Raw genomic sequence first — 8,852 nt, 5'->3', positions numbered from 1 at the left:
AATTTCACAGCACTAGGACGTAAATTTTCTTTTAAAATATTTATGTAATATATGTGGTCCATAGTTCCATTAATTGTCACAATATTTCCAACTCCTGAAGCCGCCATACACCCCCAAACCATTATACTGCCGCCGCCATGTTTTACGGTAGAAACGATATTTCGTTGTTCCAGCTCCGTATTTCGCGTTCTGTATACTATTACTCTGCCGTCACATCCAAAGAGATTAAATTTGCTCTCATCTACAAAAATTACGTTGAACCAAAACACTGCAGGCATATTTATATATTTTCTGGCAAAGTCTAACCTCTGCAGCCGATTCTTCTGGAGATTACGTGCGGTTCTAGCGTTAAATCCGTTATGTGTTAAATAGTTTCTAATGGTTTTGGTTGGTTTATTATCAACCGATTTGCTTTCTTTAAATTTTTTTATTATATAATGAACACTTGTTCTAGGCCTATTTATTATAGATGATGTGTCATTTTCAGAAAATCCGTTTTGAGAGTGAGTAATAATTAAATTTTTGATTTCAACTGACAACTCTGCTCGTTTACGCCCCATTTTGCCAAAAGTTTAAATAAAACTACGTTCATTGTACACACAAATAGTCAATATATTTCAGTTAAGAAAATTTGCTGTTCCACATAGCGGTACTTTCGCGTTTTTCTATTAAAAATCAGCAAATCCATCTGTGTCGAATACTTATTTTGCTTGCTTAATTGCTTTTAAATATTAATACCGTTAATTTTCTGATTAAGTTTGTTTTTGTAGTTACAATAATTTCCACAATAGAAAATGAAATCACATTTATACCAAATCATTCAAAATTTTTTTGTTTTTGTTGATAATATTGTTTTTATAAATCATTATTAGGAGAAGTCGTTACATGTCGAATACTTTTTTCGACCTCTGTATGTATTGAAACATGAGAAAAAAATGCTAATTTAATAACGAGTATTTAAACCTTTCATTTTAATAATGTCATTTAAATGGTTTGGCATGGAGTGAACCAATTTTTTTGTCACCTCAGATCCAATGTTAGTCCATTCATACTGCAGTACCTCTTTTAATTGGCTTTTACTTGTTACGTTTTGCTTTTCAACCCTTCGTCCAAGTTCATCCCATAAGTGCTCAATCGGATTTAAGTCCGGTGATTGAGGAACTGATTCCAGAGATTCAGCTTTTCTACACTTCCTTGAAAGTTTTCTTTCAATATGTTCATATATACAGTTTTGTCCATTACTCCATCAACAAATACTAAGTTCCCAACGCCTGACGCCGCCATACATCCCCAGACCATGACTCCTCCACCTCCATGCTTTACAGTATTACTAACATTGCTTTTGTCAAATTCAGTATTTGCCTTTCTCCATACCCGTATTCGGCCGTCGCTTTGGAAAATGTTAAATTTACTTTCGTCTGTGAATATTACTTTGTCCCAGAAATCCATAGGTCTGTTTTTATACTCTTTAGCAAATTCTAAACGCTTGTTTTTGTTATCTTTGCTGATAAGAGATTTTTTTCGAGCTATTCTGGATTTATACCCGTTACGAATAAGCACTCGCCGCACTGTTTTCGGATGCACATGCTTATTTAATTCTTCCTTGAGGTCAGCAGTAATCTTTGTTGAACTCAGTTTGGGATTTTTTTTATTTTACGTACCACATATGCCTCCTCTCTAGAATTAAATTTGCGCGGGCGACCCGAACGTTCGCAACTCTGGAGACAACGAACATCTGTAAAATGCTTGATTATGCTCCGAATGGTAAAACGCCTTAACTTCATTATTTCACCAATTTCTGCATAGCTTTTGTGGGCGGAATGAAGATTTAAAATAATTTTTCGCTCCTCTGCTGTCGTTTCTGCTCGCCTCCGACCCATTTTACTGAATTGTAGTAATTAATGCACGCTACGCAAGACTATATTTCACTCTAAAAGTTAACGGTTTATATTATTTGGTACTGTATCATGTGGTCACTTGTTGTTGTCAGTTCTTTTCTTTTTTAAGCAAAATCAGTGGAATTATTTCCGAGAATTCTAAGTGTGCCAAAACTTTTGTCCACAGAAATATATTCGTTTTTTATGTAAATTATTGTAACAAAAGAACCACTCGCATTGCATAAGTGAAATTAAGCAAAGTAATAGATAGCATAAAGATGAGTAAACGACTAGTACATTATTTTAACCTTCGTTTTATATTAACGGATCTATGGAAAACTCTAGAAACCAAAACCCACTTTGCCAAAGCTTTTGTCCATCAGTGTAGATGGAATAAGCCTTGCATAAGAGATGAATTAAATRGTTTTGTTAGGGGTTGGTATATATATTTGGCACATTTCTTAAGAAAGCACGAGGGAATCATATCTGGGCCATAATTGTATGATTGTTCTAATATATTTAACTGATATAAGACGTCTGYTTCGGAAATGGTAGGTGCATTAATGACAGAAATCGGACATAACTTGTGCTGATGCGGAACATTTTTCGGAGATTTTGGAGAGTAATTGACTAGACTTATATTTCATAGCGGACGGAAAATTAAAAATCCTGCGTTTGGAGTTGACGAAACCATAGAACAATTTTGGATTACGCTCAATATTATTTTTTACTTTATTTATATAATTATTATAACATATTTTGTTAAGTTCAGCAAATTGTCGATGCAATTTAGAATATTTTGAATAGTCAGCAACTAAACCAGTTTTTCTTGTTTAAGTTTAAAAGCACGAGATTTTCTATTTTGTAATTTACATAATTCTTTCGAAAACCATAAATTAGAACTCATTTTATGAGTAACAACACACTTCGGAACATATTTTTCTAATAAGTTTAAAATAGTTTCATTAAAGTGGGAAGCACTAAATTCAATGTTGCCACGGTAATCTGGCCAAGTAACTTTAGAAAATTCGTAATTAATTTTCTTAAAATTAGCTTTCGCAAAGTTGAACCGAAAACAAAGGTCTTGTGTATTATTATGAGCAAGGTTGGCTATGGTTAAGAACTCGTTAAAACATAAGCGAGTACTAATAAGAATGGTGTAATCATCAATAGATTTCCATGATACGCACGATAAATTGAAATCTCGCAGACAATTATGGAATCAGTATTATTAACCATCGAGAAAACATTATTTATTAATGAAGCATGCTGCATATATACAGATATGGCCGAGTGAGGGGTTATATAAATAAAGTTAAGTAGATATAGCCACTATTAGCGCAAATACGAATGCACTTAAATTCTATGAAATGTGATGCGAAACATCGACTTCTTCAGATGGAATTGAAGAATGAACAGCAAACAAGACACCCCGCCTTTCTTGGTCAGCCGGTCATATCTAAAGATTTCAAATTCGCTATTGAATATTTCACTATCGAAAATGTGGGGCTTTAACCAAGTTTCTGTGAAAGCAATGATTTTAAAATTATAATTGACGCTATTTAAATACAGAACGGAAAGTTTTGTATTAAGGCCTCTCACATTTTGATAATAAATACTCAGCGAATTATTGCTAATCAGTTTTTTGGATCTTGTATTATATTATAATTACAATTATTAATTGTATTTTATATTATGCATAGTTATAATTACGACAGGATTCAAAGAAAAATTCAAATAATTATATAAAAAAAAGTATACTTACAACACAAAAGCCGTTGTTGGTGGGAGATCTTGACACGTGTTGAGTACTTTTAAGGTTATGTAACTTAAAATTAATCATTTATTATTATGAATAAATTAGAAATAATTAATAGTTAATATGAGAGTTACACTGAGATAACAATATGATAATTGTAAACGTTACTACTACATTTGAAACATAAACAAATATGAAGGCCGCAAACTGTGTAGAGAGTGAGAGAAGTTTATTGTGTGAGTGAAACAGGAGACCGGCTTCAGTCTATGGTATGTATAGTGTGGCATTTTACTCACCATTTAAGGCGCGGTAAATTTTAAGAATCTATGATTGGTAACGCTAAGCATATATCAGGATTAAACTTAATAAAATAAATAATAAAAATAAATGTTTATTTTAGATTTTTAATCGAAGTACAGGTAAAAACACTATAATATTGATCAGGCTGAAAAATGATTGAATCACTAAAATGGCTATAAAAAAAATAGTGATTGGTGATAAAAAAAGTAAACCTTTAGGGTTGTCCATATAATATTTTTAATGACTCATTATAAAAAACTAAAAACAAAAAAAATTCGTCCAAAAATTAAAAGCAAACATTTTAAGGGTGATCAGTTAGATCTTTTAGCCAGAAAAAAACACATTTCTTTATCAATTTTCATATTTTTTTTGTAATATTTTAGGACTATAAAATTTTGTATGAGTCGAATAACTCCACTTTTTTAAAAGAAACACCTAAAATTTATTTGAGCCTTGCAAATACTGAATGTAAGAGAATTGGTCGATATAGCAAACCTTTACATATTTATAAATTTTAAATAAAGTTTACTTTTCCTTTAAAAAATTAATTCTATTTGATAAATATATATTGTTTTAAAAGTAATACAACAAAAAAAATTAGCAAGGGTCAAGTTCGGGTATAGCTGAAAATGTTATATTCTTATTTCAAACTGAATGCTAAATTCGAATATTCACATACATACTCTGTGCCCAAAAAATAAGGTGACATTTGAATTTAAACTGCGCGCGTCGAAGGGTTTGGAGAGTTATTTTTTTTTAGGTTGGTAGTACTGTCAGTCACATTTATGTCAAATTTCATGTCAAAATATTCATTAGTGTTTGAGATACGTGCCGTTTTGTGAGCTGCTAAAAGTGAGTTTTTCGTATTTGTAGGGCAAAGAATTTGCATTAAATGATCATTTCGCCAAAAACTCAACCCATATCGTTCCGCCACCGTATTCACCTAATCTGGCGCCGTGCGACTTCTGGCTGTTCACCAAGCTCAAAAAACCGCTCCAGGGACACCGTTTTTATACGAACCAGTGTTTCGAAGATTAGAAAATCCATTGGCATAATGTACTACATCTAGTGGGGATTACTTTGAAGGGGATGAAATTGATGTGGAAGAATAAATAAAGAGTTTTCAAAATAAATACAATATCACCTTATTTTTTGGGCACAGATGTACATATATAAAGAACCTTGTTGCTCGCAGGCAACGACACTCCTTCTCAACGCAAACCCATCATGCTAATACATTTCTTATGCCTAATTTTACTAAGGTTCTTGATCAGGACATCAGATATCATAGTTTTGATGATACATACTTTATTTCAATTACATTGTCGACCATTTGCCTGACATGATGATACTTAATATCTATGTATATGTATAGGCTTACTGCGCGCATGGTGTTTCAAATCTTTTGCTAAACATTGAGCACTTTGGTTGTCGCTAAATATTTTTGTTGCATGACCATCGCTCAAACCTATCTCGTTCATGAGTTTGCGGGTATACGCTGCTTCTTTAGCAATCATTGACAAAGCTATATACTCCACTACAGTGCTGCTTAAGGCCATGACGCCGTGTTTCTTCGATTCACATAAGATCACTGCTCCTGCTGCAAGAAACGTCCAACCGCTGCACGATTTTCGATTTATACAATCTCCAGCCCATTCACCATCAACATAATATTCGATGGGTTTCCCAGTCCGTTGGCAGACTCGACATGCGAACCTATAAGAGATTGATAGCTTGCCTGGTTCGCTCGCGGACTCTCTCTTAACCCGGAATCTTCTCTTTCTATTTTCATACCAAGGAAATGTATCAGCTGACCGCTATCGTCTACATCGAATTCATTCGCTATTGACGCCTTCGCTTTGTTGAGTGCTTTCATAGATGTGCTGGCAACAATGACATCGTCAACATAGACAATAACCATGCTGAAATCCGTGCTACTCGAAGTGTGTACAAACATGGTTCACTAGCATATGAAACGAGTCCAATCTTCAGGAGCACCTTATTGAGTTTTGTGTTCCATTCACAATCACTTTGCTCTATGCCGTATAAAGACTTCTGAAGCTTCAGCACACTCGCAAGATTTTCTTGATCTTGTTGTTGAATACTGTGCCACAGTGTAGTTGACACCGAATCTTTGGCCACAAGACGAGACTTAAAACGAGTGTTGTTTCCATGCTTGTCCCGCTTTACTACAAACACCCATTTACAACCGATCACATTTTCGCTCTTCGGAAGATCCACCAACGACCACGTTTTCTTCGCCTTTAGACTGTCCATCTCCTTCTGCATAGATGCCTTCCACTGACTGGCATGATGGCCGAAGTTACTATTTCTGGTACTGCCACATCATCATTTATCATAACATTCTAAATGTTATACTGCTTCCTAGAACGCCCTGGACGTGTCAGCTTTTGTTGCCCAAGACTTCTCTTGATATTTGACTCGTCCTCATTGTCTTCTTCAGAAAAAACTACATCAGACGCATCGCAGTCGGCAACAGCGTTTTCCATATTTTCTTCTTCTGTAACTAATGCCGACTCTGACTTCAAATTGACCAGCGGCATTTCACACATAGTTCATTATGCTTTACCCTTTCGTCTGCAAATAATTTTTCAAGAAAAATTACGTCACGTGCTACTGTTACCTTTCCTGTATTCGGCTCGTATAAACGGTATGCTTTTGCTGACTTTGAGTAGCCAACCAGCTTTTTGCCAGACTACGACTCGAATGGTTTCATGTCTTCTTAGGCAGATGTTTCCGAACGGTTCTTGAGGTATGCAGCCGTTTTAATAGCTTCTGCCCAGAAGTCCTCATCCAGGCCAGCATGTAGAATCATACTGCGCGCCATCTCAACCAATGGTCTTTTCACGCGCTCAGCTACACCGGTTTGTTGAGATGTGTGTGGTACAGTAAGCTGTGTTTTAATACCATTGCTTGCCAGGAGTTGGTCAAACGTACCACTCAAATACTCACGTATGTTGTCGCTTCTCAGACACTTATTTTTTTTCCAATCTGCTTCTCATTCAATGTCTTCTTTTTTTCAATATTATTTTATTTATTGGATCTGCTTTTTTTTAAGCCTAATAGTTATAAAGTCTTAAATCTAGTTAAAAACTAAAAGCAAGTGATTGAGCTGTTTTGGTGATACGTTGCTCTTTAATACCCAGGCATGTCTCTTCTTTTAAGGCATGTTTGATCGTAGAAATGTAGCAAAGTATTAGCCAAAGGGTTTAGGTGATCTCAGAGTTCAGATATATATTTAATTCTGCTATATTTAATTCTTCTATAGGTCGTACCCACAGTTGCATGCCGTACATCCAAATTGAATTTATGACCTCTTCTTCTTAATTGGCGTAGACACCGCTTACGCGATTATAGCCGAGTTAACAACAGCAAAGGCTTGTTGTTCCTTTTCATTGGTATGATTTTTTACCTGGCGTGTCCCAAACCCAGGGCACAACCCAATGCGGCTTTATGACCGCATTATATAAAATCTTTTCTAGGCTAAATTTACTGTTTTTATTTAAAATCCAATTTAAATTTGCTGCTCTTGTCTTCTTACATGTTATTTTACTGGAGATGTGTTTTCTCTCCGTCTATCTAAGTAAATACAAAGATGTGTTACTTCGTTCACTTGGGGTACTAAAATATTGTTTATTTTTACTGCCGGGCACATTTTTGGTCTAAGCGAAAATGTAGCATACTTACACTTCTGTTCATTCACATTTATATGCCAGTTCGCTAGTCATTCTTCGACAGAACTTAAATGCTCCGCTAATATTCTTGATGCCAGAATGAGGCATTTGGTACGGCCCACTATAGCTGTGTCATCCGCAAAAGCTGGAGTTAATACATTGTTCGCAGTTCGAAGATCTGCTGTATATTAGATGTATAGAGCTGGGCCTAAAATGCTACCCTGTGGTACACCAGCCCTTACTGTCTTTCATCCGATATGAAACCTCCAACTTACACCATAAATTTTCTATTCTTTAAATAAGACTTCAATGTTTTATACAATTCTAACGGTAACATTTCTTAATCTTATATAAAAAATCTTAGTGCCACACCTTATCAAACGCCTGAGCTACATCTAGAAATATTGCCGAACAGTTCTCCCTGTGATCAAATGCTTTCTTTATTTCGTTAGTAATGCTATTTACTTGCTCTATTGTGCCATGTTTCGTACGAAATCCAAATTGTATTATTTTCGTGGAGGATGCCTCCTTTTCTTTGATAGTAATACTTTAGAAAGACAGGATGGTATACTGATTGGTCTGTATGAAGGCGGATGTGTAAATTCTTCCCCAGGTTTATCTATCAAGATAATCTGCGACTTTTTCCATCCGTTTCCTTTTTACATTAATACAACGATCAATACTAGTCTGAACAGACGGCCCTTTTTCGCTTGGTACATTCTCATCATGCATTTTGTTTTCCTTCGCTGTCCGGGTGCTTGCATACTGGTTGCTGTCAGCACATTTGTTGTTGCCTATTTGCTGTTCTCTGCTGACTGCGCCTCCTTACTTGTTCTTTCAGCTGATCGCAGCGATGACGAGTCATCGCCGTTAATTTTGTTTTTGCCAGCAGTTGTTGGCTCAACAAAGCTAAAGTAGGCATTTAAAGAATGCCTACGGCCTTACTGGTGTGGCTGAGTATCACTCATTTTTGTTTGTTTGCTTATTCTTTCCTTTTTTTGTTTCGTGCACAATTTGTTTATGTTTAATTATAACAACTTGTGTGCACTGCTCATTTGTCGGAACTGCCGATGTCGTGCCCACGGGCATGGGAAACTTTCAGAAATAGTTTTACCTCCGAAGAAATTGTTCACATCGGATTACTATAGCATATAGCTTCCATAGATTTACTTAAACATATAGTTACTAAAAGAAATACACCTGTGAAGGGTATATTAACTT

This window comes from Bactrocera latifrons, unplaced genomic scaffold, assembly GCF_001853355.1.
Source record: "Bactrocera latifrons isolate USDA-ARS-PBARC rearing strain unplaced genomic scaffold, ASM185335v1 scaffold_101, whole genome shotgun sequence".
Classification (NCBI taxonomy): domain Eukaryota; kingdom Metazoa; phylum Arthropoda; class Insecta; order Diptera; family Tephritidae; genus Bactrocera; species Bactrocera latifrons.
This window is presented reverse-complemented; position numbering follows the sequence as displayed.